At 40.2% G+C, this 17,820-nt stretch overlaps 1 protein-coding gene across 2 annotated transcripts in view; it reads left to right on the forward strand.

Annotated features, from left to right (window-relative positions):
* The window catches only part of bcl9 (BCL9 transcription coactivator), a 115,310-nt gene that overhangs the window by 18,460 nt on the left and 79,030 nt on the right, over positions 1-17,820 (forward strand). The window contains exon 2 of one of the 2 annotated variants that reach the window (XM_053476855.1): positions 7,456-7,577. The exons of the other annotated variant lie outside the window; for it this stretch is intronic. The gene's annotated coding sequence lies outside the window, so the exon portion shown is untranslated. The remainder of the gene's footprint in view (positions 1-7,455; positions 7,578-17,820) is intronic. 2 annotated transcript variants of the gene reach the window in all.

Consider the following 17,820-nt stretch of genomic DNA (forward strand, 5'->3'; position numbering starts at 1 on the left):
TCTCAAGGCATTTTGGCCACAGGACTGCCACATACTGGATGTTTTTCCCTTTTCACACCATTCTTTGTAAACCCTAGAAATGGTTGTGCGTGAAAATCCCAGTAACTGAGCAGATTGTGAAATACTCAGACACCAAAAACCAGATACGTCTGGCACCAAAAACCATGCCACGCTCAAAATTGCTTAAAACACCTCTTTCCAATTCTGACATTCAGTTTGGAGTTCAGGAGATTGTCTTGACCAGGACCACACCCCTAAATGCATTGAAGCAACTGCAATGTGATTGGTTGATTAGATAATTGCATTAATGAGAAATTGAACAGGTGTTCCTAATAATCTTTTAGGTGAGTGTAGATATATATATATATACACACACACACACACACACACAGTAGATATAAAGTATATGCACTAAGTACTGTATGCTGTATGTGTGTGTATGTATCTATATACAGTATTTATATTGAACGTACTAAAAAAGCACAGCATTGTTTGTACAATGTATATAGAGATAAATTGTATAGATATTTTAAGAGAGTCTAGGGATATATACAAATCTACAGTTAAAGTAAAGAGTAATACAGTTGTGAGATGTATTACAGGTAATAGGGTGTAAGTGGTTTAAGTGGTTGTGTGGTGTAGTGTAGAGTTCAGCAGTGTGACGGTTGTGGGAAAGAAGCTGGACCTGAATTTGCTGGTTCTGGTGCCAATGTTTCTGCAGCTTCTTTTGAAAAGAAGAGATGAAAAGGTTTGTGACTTGGGAGGAAAGAGGACTTAGCTTCGACTTATCAATTTATTCAACAAAATATTACTTAGTTTCATCCATTTTAGTTCTCTTTACTTGGTTAAACAAAACAGAAAAACAATGTAATGAAGCAGCAGTGAAAAGCTTCCAGCAGGTGAAAATGGAATGAAGTGTGCCATGTCAATACACATGCTAACAGCGTAACTAGCACATATATGTCTCATTTTCTTTTCTCTATCTGTTAAGACATCAGAGCTTATTAGAGAGAAATAAAAGGGAAAATCTAACTTTGAAAGCAATTTAATTACCTAAATAGTAATTAATAACCAATGCAGAGCCACAAGAGCTACAGTAAAACTAACAGGAACAAGCTAATGCTAATCATTATCAGTTAGCATTAGTTAACATTCTGAGGTAACTGAGGTAAACTTTTAGTTTAAAAAACATAGACATACACATATTTCCTTTTATTTGCGCTATTTATATTTTGATATTTAAATGCTCTTGTCATATTGTGAAACAACTCTGTTTTATTAACTTCACAACTTCTAAGTCCAGAGTTAGCATGCTTTCAGTATTGAATCCTCACCACGTGTCCTTAACTCGACCCTGAATGTGTTCTTTCATGTACAGAAGAAAAAATATACTAACACTGCAGGTCATTCTTTAGTATTAACTGACCTTAACCTTCCTATCTTAATTAGCAGGAAAGTTTACCAAACATACACACACACACACACACACGGACAGGCCACAGATATACACACACACACACACAGACACACATATGTACACACACAGTCTGTACCTGTGTGTATGTGTTTGTTGATGTGTGACTTATTAGTCTCATACATCTCAGTTTGTCCCAGTGGCCAGTGGCACAGTGGTGTGGGGCAGTGTGTGTGTGTGTGTGTGTGTTTATGTGTGTGTGTGCGATCTTTGAAGCATGGCAGGAAATGCTTATGCTCAGCCTAGCACATCACACCAGCATCTGCGCAGCTGTGATGGTGACTGCTCCACTGAGATGGAGCACACACACACGCACACATATACACACACATGCACACACAGAATATTGGCAGGTGGCATTTTCTTAATATGACCTGATATTCAAGAGAAGTTTTTATTATTTTTTTTTATTATTATTTAATCAGTTTAAACTTATTTTTAGATGTCTTGCTTTGATTTTCAGAGCAAGTATAAATAACAAAAAATGATGTAATTAATCTCACTTTGGTACTTTATTACAATGGGATGCTAACTTATTTACCTATAGGCCATTTCCAGATCGCGACATATTTTACAGAGTGCAGAATCTGTATATAATTTTACTGGTTCTAACACTGTAATAGGGACACTGCAATGTAAAGCATTACAGCGATTATTTTTTACACAAAATGCTCATGTCTAAACTGATCATATAAAAGATTGGCATTTCAAAAGGGACTCTGAAGTAGAACTGGCGACGCTGGTACCAGCCTAGATCATGCTGACCTTTATCCTTAAATGTACATTGTTTAAAAAAAAAAAAAGTAACAACTGGGACACATACAACTACAAATAAGGTCACGAGACTTCTTCTGAAGCCCTGCTGCCTCCCAACAGTATGTGGGTGTGTGTGTGTGGGCGTGTGTTTGTTTTGCAAAAACCTGTAAACGGGTTTCAATGGTACAGAGAGTGATGCACGAACCCTGAGCCGTGTATACATTTCACAGACGGGCTTTAATGGGGGAACGTCTGTGCCTTTTTCTCCCCCAGAGGCTGAGTTATGTGCGTACGTAGGTGGTGTGCGTTCTTGTTCTAAGGACTAGCAGAGTAGTAAAACATCACAGACAGGAGCTCTTGAGAACGAGTGAGAATCAATTGTTCGAATGCGCTCAGACTGTGTTGGATAGATTTTTGCAAGAGGGTTGGTGCTACCACAAAGCATATTGCATCACAACATTGAAGACAATGAAGACATAATCACGATATATAGAATGTAGTGGCATATTTAGTAGGCTTGCAAATTTCCACATTTCTCTTACCTGATACTAAACAATCAATAACCAAATATAAAGACATTTTTTAAAAATCAGTTTACATTTATTTGAACAATTTTAAATATTATTTACAGTATGTAAGTCAAATGACTTGACTAAGCCCAAACAAACAGTATGCTTGTTAATTGTTAAAAATAAGAAGGAAGAAGACTAAATAAGGTTGTTTAAACCCATTTAAACCTGATGCTGTGTGGTACACAGTAACATAAATGCAATGTGCCTATTTGTGTAATACGAGCTAATAGTTACGCAAGTTACAGAAAAATGTTGTGTAAAACAAACATTATCGGTTAATGCATTTTTACTCATTTACATTCTTAGCGGCTATCAATCAGTTAATAATTAATTATTAGCATCCCTAATATTTCGCCAACTATAACCTTTTAATAAGAAGCACCGTGTCATTTTTCATCACAAAATGAAAACACCATTTCACGCCATGATTTCTGTCCATGTCAGGTGTTGATGAATTTTCCACTATAGCAGCTTTGTTTTATGTGCTGGCTGCAATGCAAATCATAGGTTTATATCATTCTGCGTCTTCTTGTGTGACACTGTTTCTATAGTAACAACTAACTCACAGGGACTTGCATAGCGGAGGTGCCACAATCATTTAAAATAGAATAGATTAGATTAGATTTAATTAGATTTTACTTTATTGTTGCTGTGCAAAGCAAATATACAGGGCAACAGTACAGGATATGGAAATATGTTAGTTAACAAAAAAAAACATTTATACTTTTATCACTCATACAAAAGGATGTTCTCAGCAACAAATGAAAGAAAATGTGGGAATTATTTTTTTAAAGCTCAAAGGCTGATAACGAGAAATAGTGTGTCATTCTGTAATAAATAAAAAAAACTGTAACTTCAGTGTGGAAAAATTTTGTAGCCCAGTACCTTGCTGTTAATTATTATTTTTTTATTTTGTATTGTGCTTTGTTCCTTACGTGCTAACCTGGTTATACACTGAAATTTTTTTTATCAGTGTTGAAGCAGATTTAATTAAAAATATAAATGAATTTAAATAAATACTAAGTAATACTAAAAAATGAATTTACAAAAAACAACTAAAAACAAACAACTAATATTTCCGAATTTATTTGTCACTTGCTGCAAGAGAGACTAAGAAGCAAGTAACAAATTAATTGGGAGGCAATTGTTCTTCATCAAGCTTTGTTGAGTGTGCCGATTTTGGCTTTGTCCCATGACAGGCCAATGACCTGAAGGTCTTTAGAGAACATGCAGCGCCAGGTACCACACAGTCATCCTTGCTCCTCTTTCCCTTGTGGCAGACCATTGTTTGGGTGCCACATTGGCTGCAAATGTAAAATATGTCTGGTGAATAGCAGGAAGCGTTCTGTTACAATTTCTCAGAAAGAAGGTGTTAGCAGTATATTTCTTTGTTGATAACCCAGTCACACTACGAAACATACAGAATTTGTATAATGAAAGACATTCAGTTTCCCTGCAAAACGTTCAGACAAACTTCCATGTTGTCCAGCCATAGATTTCCATTCGGATGACAATGGATCGTCAGCCACTGTAGAAAACTTAAAATAATTATGATTATTATTATTATTATAATTATGATGGACACATTTTTTGACACATTTTGGTCATTTTACTTAATTTCAGTAAGTAGATTATTTATAATTATATATGTTGTTGAAATATCTTTAAAATTATTGCTGCAATAATTTTGCCTCTTTTGCTTATTTTCTCTAACATAGATACCACATTTCTAGCACACATTTCCAGTTAGAGTGTGATTACCACCTTGGCTCTGTGGGCATTCCCTGTGCTTGGTGGGTTTCCTCCGGGTACTCCAGTTTTCTCCCACAGTCCAAAGACATGCAGATTTGGTCAATTGGTGTTCCCAGATTGCCTGTGGTGTTTGAATGAGATTGTGAGTGTCTGTGCCCTGCGATGGATTGATTCCATGTCCATGGTGCACCGCGCCTCTTGCCCAACATCCCCTAGAATAGGCCATAGGCCCCCGCGACCCTGTAGAGGATAAGCGGTATAGGAGATAAAGGAAAGATACCACATTTTACTTTTACATCAATCATAAAGAAACTTTGATTTATGACTGTGTGATATTGGAAAATTCTAACAATGCATTAAACTTTTAAAGTCATAAATATTACGAAAGGGCCATAAAGGTACAAACCTTAATAGAGTGGAATATTAAGGTTTGTACTACGGTGGGCATTGGTGGCTCAGTGGTATGTTTCTTACCTGCCTTGCGTAAGGCCCAGGTTCGATTCCCAAGCCAATGCCCAAACCCAAGCCAGTGAATACAATGCTAGTCCCAAGCCTGGATCAAATGGGAGGGTTGCGCCAAGAAGGGCATCCGGGGGAAAACCTTTGCCAAGCTTGTGTGCTAAACGGATGGTCCACTGTGGAAAACCCTGGACGGGAGCAGCCAAAAGACCAACAACTATAGTGTAATATGGTAAACTATAGTACATGTTGGTACAGCGTGGTATTTATGGTCATTGTCATTTTCTATAGTATCAGAGTAGGTACTAGGGCACTTCAGTGGTTACCATGGTAGTACTATAGAACGCACAACTGTACTGTTGTGCATAACTGTTAAGTGAATACCCTAAATATCATGTAGTGGCACTTCAGCACCCCAATACTTTGGTGAATACCATGGTACCAAAGTTTAGAAGGTATCTAATATGGTATTTTTGTAGTATAATACCAGGTAGTATGGTTACCATGGACCATTATACCAAAGTACATACCACAATAGAACCACATACCATAGTAAAGCAATGAAGTACCTGGACTTCTGTAATACTTATATCATGGTAAGCTTTCTTATAGGTTATATAGAACACAATAACTGCAGTTAGTATAGTTAGTGTGTTACTGCACCCTGTATACTGTACATTATGTTGTTTATCTATCACTCAGTTTTCTAATCAAACATTTCCCCAAGTCCATTAAAAACAAAGAAGCTAGCGGGTATACTGTAGGTGCAGGAAACGATCTCCATTGTCATTCCTTTGCACCGTTTGCTGTGTGAATAAATCGAGATGGAGATTTTTTTCATTATGTTTTAATTGATTTAGTTAATTCCAGCTTTGAGGATTCTTCGTTGTTCACCATTAATACGTATATGATACGGGTGATTAAAGATCATTTTGTAACACGATAACGTAATGCCTCAAGACGCCACTTAACCGAATACCCCTCCTCTTCTTCTTCCCACTCACTACCACACAAACACTCTTTCTTTTCTGCTGTCTACTTTTCTGTCTGTATATCCTCCCCTGCTAACACACACACACACTGGCCACACCACCCACACATAACTTACTTTTCTAAATACACCCATTTTCTTCCTTTCTCATTCCTACACACACATACGCACACACATAGAGGGGTCTGGCTAAATAAAGGAAGACAAAGCGTTTTTTGAGAGCGTCTCAGCACAGGACAGGGCTGCGATCAATAGCGTTTCCACTGTAGCTGAAAAGCTCTCAGCACTCACTCAGTATTGGAGTGTCAGCACCTAACGTCAAAGAGCACCCTTCCTTATTTGCCTTCTCAGCCCCCCTCTCTATACACACACACGAGCGCAATCCTTTCCTTTATCTAAAGCCAAAAAGGCAATCATTTGTCACCTCTTGTCAGTTTAGGTGTCTCACTGTATTTATTTAATGTTGGACCCTGTTTTTTTTTTTTTTTTGGCTCGAAAGATACATTTTCATCTTTACAAAACTGCATCGATTTGTGATCAGGCTTCATCAGTAGTGTTAAGTGTAAATTACCTTTCCTTGTTTGGAAAGCAAGAGAGAGTTTTTTTTCCTCCGTGTGCGATGATCAAAGGTGTTTGTCTCAACATCCTGCTAGCATATAATCATTCATTGAACCGACTGTATCGTGTTTCCATTTCAACGGCAGTGCATACATCCTTTAAAGGGATACTTTGGTGTTTTTCGTTTTTTCATTTGTTTATAGACATAACACAATTAAAGCAATTTTAACATAACGCAAATAACGCAATTTTGTGGAGATACCACACCTGTAAGACCTGAACAAACTCTTCATGCCATCACTCATAGTTTTACTGGAGATGCTCAACTGTGGGAGCTCTGGTCTTAGCCATCTTGGGAGGACGTGTCTAAACCCTGGTTAATCCAGGAATGTGTAACTGGGTAAATAAATCTGAGCCTAGCTGTTGGTAGGAACTTACCACTTACCTCAGTTATCACAAGCTATCTAGTTTAGCTGTAGCTTAGCTAAAATACTACGGTAGATAACTTTAATTTACACCCTAACGTTACTTTGCATTTGGCTGAACCAGACCCTACACGTCATACATACTGTACTGTACATGTCGCCCTGTGACAAATTCTACATTTCTTGATAAGTTCATCTACAGTGATTTATATAATGCTAGCTGATGAGCCACGTAAAAATTAACCCCCTATACAGTTGTTATGAATGGAAAATCTAGACATTCATTTTAAACCGGTTGTTGTTGTTGTTGTGTAGTCGGCTGCAAATTTGTTTATTCCTGTTGCAATGCTTTTTATTTCCGCATGGGGGCTACAGCGATTGCCTCACTGTTGCAGCTAATAGTAAGTCGAGCATCTACACGTTTTGGCACTTGCACATTGGACTTTTTTTTTTCTTTTTTTTTTTTAGAACTGGACATTGCCCTGTGGTGAATACCAGTGACGACATCTGACTGTGATAATTGAGGAGCAATGAATACTGGGAACTGGGACAAATGTAAACAAGGAAAAGAACAAGGTGTAATGTACAAGGTACAGAATCTTTTCATTCAGTCACATTCTGTAAAAGGGAGGACTGAGACTATCCCATGAGACTTTGGGCATGAGACGAGGTGCATTCTGGACAGAGTGCCAAACCATTGCAGGGCACACACACATACACACACTATGAGCAATTTGGGAATGCCAATTAACCTAATCTGCATGTCTTTGGACTGTGAACCGGAAGAAACCCACCAAGCACGGGGAGAACCTACAAACTCATGCACACAGACTGTGAGGTGGGAATCGAACCCTCGACCCTGGAGGACCGAGGCCACAGTGCTATCCACTACACCACCACGCTACCACAAAGTATAGATGTACTAGAAAGAGATGAGATTCAAGTACTCCTTTAAGTGAAATTCCTGCTTGCTATAATGTTAAATGAGTTATCTGTAGATGTCATTCAACGTCTACTTGAGTCACTGTTACATTACATGGCGTTAAATTTGTGACAGATGTTATAACGGATTAGCAAACACAAACTAAAGATTTCGATAATGTCCTAAAAGTGGACCTAACATCACTTTTTTCACTTATTGTAATTCCACTGTCTGAGGCAAACATGTCTCCTGCAACCTGAGCAGCTAAAGAACATTTTTTAAAGTAAAAGCAACCCTTATGCTTAGTACACACACACACACACACACACAGGCACACACATACAACCATTTCCAACTTCTGCCTCTTGCTGAAGTTACCTCTTCTCATTAACAAGTGTTAAAAAGTGGGCTCCAGAGCTGATTAGCAATTTTTTTGTCCCTCTCCAGCTGCCGTTGTCATTCTGAGCACAGCCGTGTTGCCTTTTCTCGAGCACCCATGTTGGTTCGGCATCCTCGGTTCAAAGGTGCCGCATTTGCAATGCATGAAGCTCGAGTGCACGCACGCACACACACACACACACACACACACCCTCCTCCTCCTCAGCGTCCCAGAGGACACGAGACACACCTCGTCCAACACCACACCGCACACACCGGCCAATCGGACGACCCGGCACGGAGCGTCTCCATGACAACCGAGGCGGCCCATCCCAGATGGTCTCAATGTTGCAGACACAAAAAGAGGGGATTGTGGTGGTGGTGGTGGGGGGCGTGGGGTTGAAGAGGGGGGGGGGGCAAAGGGGAAAAGAATGAGAGAAAATAACTACTTACTGGTGCAGTTACACTCTGGCATGTTGAGGGTTTTACTAGTAGGTTAGAGAGTGTAAAACTACACTGGGACTAAACTGGACTGGAACTGGAATGTGTCTTAGTGTGCGTGTATTGGTGTGTGTGTGTGTGTGTGTGTGCTACTCCAATGGGGCCTAGGGAATAGGAAAAAAGTGCCTTTGGAAAATGAAAGTTCAAGAACGAAGAGAGTGTGAGAGAGCGAGAGATAGAGAGACTCTGTGTGTGTGTGTCTGTGTGTGTGTGTGTGTGTGTGTGTAAGAGCAAAGGCACACTAGACTCTACAGATCGTTGTATTTGTGTCTGCAAAGGTTTTAATTGGACTTTTCCATCTCTGAAGCTTAATGTATGGCTGATGCAATGCACTGACACACACACACACACACACAGTCTAGAATAGAATAAAATTTAAACCTGAAGTCTCAAATCAGATTTATTTTCCCTTAAACCATCTCTTTCCCTTTACTCCCTCCGCCCCCACCCCCTTCTCTCACTCTCTCGCTCTCTCTCTCGCTCTCTCTCTGTCTGTCTATCTTAATTTCCTAGACTGCGATACGATGCTTATTGTATGTGCTGAGAGCCTGGTTAGTATTCAAAGTCCGACACCGCCGATGAAGAAGAGAGGGAGAGAGAGAGAGAGAGAGAGAGGGAGCAATATTATTCTCTATATCCATTCTCCCCCTTACATTAAAAAGGAAGGGAAAGCGTGCGCTCCGTCTCTTCGCTGCTGATGCTTATCCTACTAAATGAGTTTGAGAAAGTGAGAGAGAGACGAATGAGGAAAAATAAAATAAACCTTTATCTCTTTCTTCCTCGCTTTGCTTCTCCATGGCACCTTGATGCTGTAGAGGGAAAGAAAAAAAAAGATGACAAGAGAGAGAAGATTATCACACCATCGCTTTGATTTTACGTATGAGTCACTGGCTGCGATGTTTGATATTAATTATGACAAATATGACACCCCCGTCACCGGCTGTTCCTCTGCATACTGATGAGGCTCGTCTGCAGCAGAGTACGCTGGAGTATCAAACGTGACGATGACCTAGCCAAACAATACAGAGCACTCATCTTAGAAAATCAATATAATTGCCTCAGTGTGTGTGTGTGTGTGAGTGTGAGAGAGAGAGAAAGAGAGAATGCAAATATCTCATAAACGAGCTCTGTAATTGCCAGCGTCACAATTATAATAACAGCTCTGCTTTGCTGTTTCTGGCCACACACAACCCTTGGTGAGGATCAATATGTCGGAGTGCATGCTGTGTATTAATATGTGTGCTTGCCACGTCTGTGCATGCTTGTGCACACGTTCGTGTGGGGCTCGGTGTGTGTGTGTGTGTGTGTGTATGTGTGTGTGTATGAATATAAATGCTCTTCGAGCCAGGAGGAATCTGAAGGAAGGGACGTGAGAACCTGTCTGCTACTGTTTCCATAGCAACCCAGCCAGAGCAGGGCCAGAAGTGTGTGTGTGTGTGTGTGTGTGTGTGTGTGTGCGCTTGTGGGGTGCTCATAGCTTCTGGAATATGGATGACTCTGACAGAGAGAAAGGGAGAGAGATTTTTTTTCCCATTCGTACCCCATAATACAAGCTTAACTAACACTGCGTTACGATCGCATTAACTGTCAGAAATGTGCGTTTCATCTCAATCTAGCATTTTAGCTAGCCAGCTACTACACCGCCAGCGTGTAAATGATGAAATTGAGCTATAGTGACACTAACGCCATTCCTAGAGTGTATAGAAATAAGAACGTACACGAATGCGCCACTGTTAACATAACAGCTGAAAGACGAAGTTATATTTTTAACGATAAGCTTAACGAGACATCGTAGTCACGGACGCTACTGATAAAAACGCAAATCCACGGTGGTACCGTAAGTGTCACTTTAAATAAATGATTAAAAAAGTACCAAGTATGATTTTATATGATTTAGTTCTAAAATTGATAAATTCCTTTAAAATAAACCACAGCCTTTGTAGAAAATCAAACCGCTTCCATCTCCTGCAAATACTCGCATTTTGTGAGAGTATCACTTTTTCTTTTAAGCTTATGGGCGGTTGGTGCAATAATGCCACCTACTGGTCTGGAGTGTGGTGCACAAGATTTGTGTTGTTTTTGTAATAATCCATTTCAGGTTATTACATGCACACATCGCACATTACAGGCAATTTGGGGAAGCCAATTTAGCCTGATCTTCATGTCTTTGGACTGTGGGAGGAAACAGGAGTAACAAGCAGCCACGCGTTTATTAAATACTGTTAGTAGTTCGTAATACTTTAAAATCTGTAAGAAACAAGTGAATCAGTACAATGAAATTCTTATTGTTTATAATGTAACTAAACTTCTTAGTTATTACTTCACTTGAAGTGACTGGAGTTTTTCATTCTCATAAGAACAGGCTGTTACACCAGTCACAGCAACACCAGTGACGAATTTACATTAAAGATCCAATATTTCTATTTCTTTAACACACTAAGAAAAGTCTCAGAGCTTCCTTCATATGTGTATGTGAAAGCTCCAGCTGAAATATAACTTAAACCCTGTAAGTAAACAAGCTACTTCTGAGCCACGCCCCTTTAGAGAACAGCAGAGCTGAGCAACAAGCCGGGGGAGGGGCTTTTCTTATGAGGTCACAATAGGGGGAAAAATCTATTTCGTTTTTTTAAACCCTGTTCGAAACAAAAGTAGAAAAAAAGGACAAAAAGCAAGAAATATCAAGAAAAATCATAAGTGAAATTTTCAGGTGCCTATTAAAATGTTTTCTTTTTTTTCACTTTTCACACAAGCATATTTTTTCCAAGTAAAATTAGTTTTACAGAATGACTGACGTGTAATACTAATCAAACTTTGAAATTATCCACAAAAAAAGAGAAACAGAATTTACAAGTAAATAAAAAACAAAGTAAATAAAAAAGGTGCGTTGTTTAACTTTAGTACTTATAAAACAAATCTAGGCCTAATTTTTATTTTTTTTTTATATTTAAAATGATGACAGAAAATGCAGGGACAAGTATTTGTTTTTAAGAATAAGTGTTTCTCTGACTCTGTTTTAAATTTAATAGATTTCATGCTTATGTTCAGACTGTGACATTAAAATGAAAAAGCATGAATACGAATAAAATATTATTCGTATTAAGAGCCTGTACAGCGCTACGACAGGTTTAAAAATTCTACAAAAATGAGAAAAAATTATTACGGGACAGATTTGTTGCCACATTGAGACCGAACAAATGTCCGTCTATTTCTAATATTCTAATTTAAAATTCCAAACTGTATAATTTTATAATCATAAAGATCCAACATGATACACATTACAGCCTCTAACATGATCGACACAAACATACGGATCTGTTTCTGACGCTTTCGTTTTCTGGATCGATTTCAAATGGGGGTTAATTTATGCAGATTTCGCAGGGCTGCATCCTAATGCGGCTGTAGACTGCGTGCTCCCGGCGTATGCGGCGGTGCAAATAATATCAGGGAAATGAGATTCAGCTACAGTGCTTGTGACTGAAGCATGTCGTTGTGACACACACACACAGTAATACACATACACACACACACACAGTAATACACATACAACCACACACACACACACACACACACACACACAGCATGTATGGTTACCAAGAGTGTGGGGGTGCATGAGCATGCAACCATGCGTGTGTGTGTGTGTGTGTGTGCTCGGGCATGATCATGGATTATAGCCTCGCACACCATCGCTCCAGCTGCGAGGCATTTGCCGTGCAGCTGTGAACCCACACACACACACACACACACACACTCTTTACAAAAAGGCAAAAACAGAGACGTCACGGTGTGTCAAGCTGTCGAGGGGGGGGATGCGGCTTACCCTATAAATAGAGGTGGATTTCTTTAAAGAAAATGGGAAAGTCCAGGCTTTGCGTTTTTTTGTTGTTGTTGTTGTTGCTGCACATCCCTCCAGCATTAAAGGGGCAATCCAGTGTTCGTCAACCTGTGGATAAATAATACAGGCATGAATCTCAACCAGTGTCCTTCTACTACAGTTGTGGGCAGTCCTAGGGGCAGTCGGAGAGAATTCTTCTTCTTTTCATACTGTTTACGAGAAAAACAAACAAACGATGTGTTAATCTGGTTGTGTGAGGGTGTTTCCACATTACACACAATAGTTTTGTACCGTGCCCAAAACGATTGCTCTCCCACTTCTCTCTGCTGGCCAGCGTCCACTCTGTTTTTGTGCTCCGTTCTCGGGTACACTTGTGCATTTACCCCCTTCGATTAAGCAGGTGGCAGTATGCACCTATTAAACACAAGCGAAGAAGAGAAAATAAAGTGATATAGCGTTATACCTAATATTATCAATATTAAAATAAAAAAAAAACGTCAAGGCAGACACTCTTGCGCTCCTTCCTACTTTATGTATGTCAGAGGATAAGATCAGCATTTTGGAAGATACAGATGGCACTGATGACGTCACATCTAAATAGCGATCTCCTCCCGCTCTCGGGTACGACCGGCTTCCACATCCGATTAGATATTGCAGTATCGTTTTCGAGACCACCTCTACAAGCGGACTCGGGGACGGTTCCCAAGCACGGAACGATTGTGTTCTAACTAAACAACATGAACCAGACTTTGGGGTCGAGTGTTCCAGTCACCCCATGTGAAAACGCCTTATGTTAATTGCTGATTGAAAAACTGTGAGCTGTTCCTTTAAGAGTAGAACATTATTTGTTTAAAGGGTTTTACCGCGTTGTGTCTTTGCTGCACTGCACCGATCGACATCTTTAATCTGTTTTGAAATCAGAGGAATGATATACAATTTGCAGCAGTCTATGGGCAGTTGTTGGGGCACTTGCTGAGAATTCTTTACTCTTTCCTATTTTTAGGAAAATTTTATTGAACGTATTGACAGTGTTTATCGTCTGTACGTTTAAAGTGTGATGTATAAAACTATTTTAAAAACACCAGATTATTCCTTTACTATTCAAACACTATTTCTTTAAAAGCACAGGCTTTTTTTCAGTCTTTAAATCTATCCAGAGCATATGGTGTTTTGTTCAAGTGTTTACTAAAATACAAAACACACACACACACACACACGCACACACACACACACACACACACACGCACACACACACACGCACACACACACACGCACACACACAGGGGACCAGTCAAGGCATTTCACTGGAGACAGTCCAGCACTGTATAGCTAAATAATTTAGCCTCACTCATCACTGCTGAATTGGCAGGACCAGCCTAAGGCAATAGGAAACACACGCACACGCGCACACACACACACACACACACACACACACAAACACCACCCCACGCCTAGGTAGACATTAGAGCACACACACAAAATAAACACCTACACACTTCAGGATACACACACTTTATCAAACTCCCACATCAGCCTCCTCCAGCTCTCTCCATTCATTCTCTCTCTCTCTCCTTCTGTTTTCTGTTCCTGAAGTTCCAATCCATTCCCTGTCCATGTTCTGGGTCTTAAGTCACTTGATCCTGAAGGGAAAGCATAAGAGACAGACAGACAGAGAGAAAGACGCAGAGGGAGGAGGAGGAGGAGGAGGAGGATGGGCGTTGGGGGGGGTGTTTTGAGACGGTGGGCGAGAAGGAGCAGCTGCGGATAGGGGGCCAGTATCAGGCTTCAGGCCACTGAGCCTGTCAGTGTGTGTACACACACACACACACACACACACACACACACACACACACAGTATTCCACATTCATGATCCTCCACCTCTTATATTTCCCAAGCAAGAAATTCAAACCCTATTTCTGCCTCTTTAAACACATAAAAGTCACAATTTTTACACAATAAACAATAGTGTACAATATATATCATTATATCATATATCATTTTTAATAATATTTTACATTTAATTATATAGAAGTTTTATTTTTTAATTATTTTTTATATAAAATATTAATTAAATCAGTTCGCTCTGAGTAATTAGGATTATCAGCTCTTGTCCTTGTTGGGTTTCCTTAGGGCTCTCCAGGTTTCCTCCACAGTCCAAAGACATGCAGTGTAGGCTGATTGGTGTTTCAGATGGCTTGGCACTCCATCCCAGGTGTACCCTGCATTATGCCCTAAACCCCCTGGGATTGTCTCCAGACCCTACACAGAATAAGCACTGTAGAAAACGGACGGATGGGTTGATGTACCAAATAAAGTAGACCTACCTAACATTGTGAAGTGTTTACAGATGGACTGTTTACTCACTTCCTCACTCTGTACACAGCTTATCCTATACAGAGTCAGGGATGCCTGGAGCTTATACCAGTGAACCTGGGGCACAAGGTGGAATTAGAACCCTGGACGGGGAACCAATTCATTGCAGGGCACAAGCACACACACTTACTCACACACCATGACTACAATCATATGCATGTCTTTGGGCTGTAGGAGGAAACCGGACCACTAAGGATGAAACTCACCAAACACAGAGAAAACATGCAAACGCCACACACACACAAAATATTTTGCCTTAGCGTTATCCGGTTACATGTTATTTAAAAACTGTAGGCTTTTCCTACTTTTTTCTCTTGTTTCTCCTCTAAATATAATGCCTAATTAAGGGGTTAGTTTAAAGCCGGTCATCACGCGTCATCATGCATATGCTATCAGGACGGTGATGGACAATGTGGGTTCTGGAAGTATGGAAGTCTAAGTCTCTGTGTTCTGTATGTGTATCTGTAGTTTTAAAGAGTATCTGAGTCTAAAGCAGACGTTTTTAGTATTCTAGTCATCGAGTGAACCTGCAACATAATTTTTAATTTGTGTTTCTGCTAATAAACACCTTGACAACCCTTGGTAAAAACTCAAACCAACATTTACAGTATTACTTGAACTGATATCAATAGAGGGATGTTTTTTGGGCTCTTGAGAAAAGATTTGGACTTGTTATTAAAGGGTTCAGGAGAGCAAATTTACATTTAGGCATTTGGCAGACGCCCTTATTCAGAGCGACTTACATTATCTCATTTTACATCTGAGCAGTTTAGGGTTAAGGGTCTTGCTCAAGGGCCCAACAGGGACAACTTGGTGGTTGTGGGATTTAAACTTGGGACCTTCCGAACCATAGTCCATTGCCTTAACCACTCTACACTGTACACTTTCTTCCATGTACAGCCCAGAGACACTAGCCTATCCCAAGCATCTTTGAGGTCATGTATGAGGAAGAGGGCAGATAGCACTTTTCTCTGAGTGTGTTTCACTGTGAGCAGCTGTTGAAAAATCCTGTTGGAGAAAAGAAGTCATACTCTATGAGAGAGAAAAGCTGGTTGGTTGGGCAGCTAAAATAAACATTCAGGAGGAAATATAGAAGGGGAAAATACTGCATCATATTTCTGTCTTTACTTGACATTCCAATGCTAACAGCAGTAGACTGACTTATTAGAACCTTTTACTTTCTCTCAGCGCACACGGGCAGAAATTGTACGCCTGCTTTAATCAAGAGCAAGTTTCCTCCACCCAAAGCAAACCTTTCATATTACCATTATACTAAACCGTAGAAGTGGTCCAAGCCCGACGTCAAAGGACAATGTCACCGAACACGTCATTAGCTAAACCCACAGCATATGAGGCTGCCCTGAGAACTGCCTGATTAAAACCAGCCTTCAGCCTCTGAGAGACGTAAATGTGTAGCGCGCGCTGAACGACATATGGAATGACTTTAGAATCGCATGTCGTGCGCAGGCAACGTAACTGAGCTAAAGTTGTGAAGCAACATTTAAGTAAACCCAGAAGTTGGGAGTGGTCTACATTTTACTGCAGTGTTTAGGTTTATACGCTGCACAGTAGCCAAAACACTGATAATCACTGAGGCACCTAATGGTGGTGATTTAGGTGTGAAGCGAAAAGACTCGAAAAAGCTAATAATAAAAAAGTATGATTCCTAATAACGCATAAAACAAAATGGTAAGAGATGAATAGTAGACAATTTAAATGAGCATTTATCATTTTTTGTCTTTTTGTTCTTAATTGACGTGTAGTGTAAATAATCCTGCTAGACGCCTCAGTGTGGATGGATGCAATACTTTAATTCTCGAGAAGGCGAGAAAAAGTAGGTTAAAGGGACACTAAAAACAGTGTCCTACCTTTCCTTTTTCCGTACTCCCTTTCCCCCAATAAGTGAGATATACCGCAGGCAGACGATGTGGAATCTGAGGAATCTTATCCGGTGCCAGAACCACTTAGAGGAACATTAATGTGAAATGCAAAAACCTTTAAAAAAGAAAAGTAGACTTTCCAGAATGATTTCTGGCAGCTGGACACCGAAAAACAAATGTTGATGAAACACGGGTCTGAAATTTGCAGGCAAGGAGCTGTAGACATTTCCCACACTGATGATAGCTAATTGATTCTGTAACTACAGGATGATGAATTGCAGTTGCGTTGAAGTCAGCAGGTTCCCTCGCAGGCTGTGTTTTCATAAATGTTTGTGTCGATACGAATGAATCGCTGGATGCGAATGCAGGGGTTCTGTGCATCCCGAACTCGATGCTACTACCTGCGCATTACATGTAATGGAAACCGAATTTTCCTCGGCTGCGAGGAGCGGCGTGTGAGAGACGTCAGCGTTACCATAACAACAAGAATCATGTCCTATCAGAGTGTAACCGTTAGTTAACACTGGTGCCTGCTCCCTGAGTGTTCCTTTGTTATGCCTGTCAGTCTCAGCATAAATATCCTCTGAAGGCGCTTAGGAGAAGACGAACTCCGGCATCGTTCTGCTTTGATATATTATAAATCCTAATCACGCTGCTCATCCAATCGATAAGTGTAAAATGCTTTACGATTTATCCCATGTATACCCTGCATACACATCCTCACCCAGTTCATTTCATTTAGATTTACATTTTTAAATAAAATAATCGCAAATCTATACACCTGAAACATCAACCCCATCAGCCGATTGCGGCGCTGACACGCCTGGTCTTCTGCCAATCTTCACCCGTCCTATTTTGGTGAGTCTAGCCTCAGAGCCTCGGGTTCGTGCTCCGGGCTGACAGGAGTGGAACCCGATGGTGGCTGTATGATAACGAGGTTTCGGAC

The sequence above is a fragment of the Clarias gariepinus genome, chromosome 18 (genome assembly GCF_024256425.1).
Source record: "Clarias gariepinus isolate MV-2021 ecotype Netherlands chromosome 18, CGAR_prim_01v2, whole genome shotgun sequence".
Taxonomy (NCBI): domain Eukaryota; kingdom Metazoa; phylum Chordata; class Actinopteri; order Siluriformes; family Clariidae; genus Clarias; species Clarias gariepinus.